A 746-nucleotide genomic window follows, 5' to 3' on the forward strand; every position below is an offset into this window, starting at 1 on the left:
CTAGTTCCAAATTCAAATTTAAGATCATCAAGACCCCAGTTTCAACAAGTTTATCGTAAAACAGGCCATCTCAACAAAACGAACCCAATGATACCAAAATTGGTTCAATCTGAGTTCCATCAAGCCATATCAAGTCATTAAAGCACAATTGGAGGTTTTAGATAATTAATTGAATGGGCAAATGACTCCAAATTTGACATATTTATAGCCAAATTGAGCATTTCAATGAAAGGAATCAAATGAGCCCAAGCTCGCTTAATTCTGAGATCATTAAAACTCTCAAATCTTTAAAAAAAAAATCTTAGATCAAGGAAAAACAATGTGGGTTGTTCGAAGGTGTTTAAAAAAGTTATTCACTAAAAAATCAAAATACTCCTTTAAATTGACCCACTTTTTTCACTTGGAGAGAAGGAATTCCAAAGCCTATTCTGGATTGAAGGCTCAAGATTGAAGGTTCAATAATAACATCTGTCATCCATAGTCGTTGACCATTGTCAACCATCGCCTGTCGAAATCATATTGTAAATCTGATGATAACATCTAGCCTCAGTAGTCGTCAACCACAGTCGACCATTGCCCATCGACCGTCTCTACTCGCCATCGTCGGCCACCCCTACTTGTAATTTTGTATCTCAAATATGATCATAATGTTTAACGCCGTATTGGAGACCTGGCGATAAATTTCAGCCCCTATAATCATCTACCACCGTCTGTCAACCGCCGTCCCGCAACACGGGCAAACCCCC

This window comes from Phalaenopsis equestris, unplaced genomic scaffold, assembly GCF_001263595.1.
Source record: "Phalaenopsis equestris unplaced genomic scaffold, ASM126359v1 Scaffold000909, whole genome shotgun sequence".
Lineage (NCBI taxonomy): Eukaryota > Viridiplantae > Streptophyta > Magnoliopsida > Asparagales > Orchidaceae > Phalaenopsis > Phalaenopsis equestris.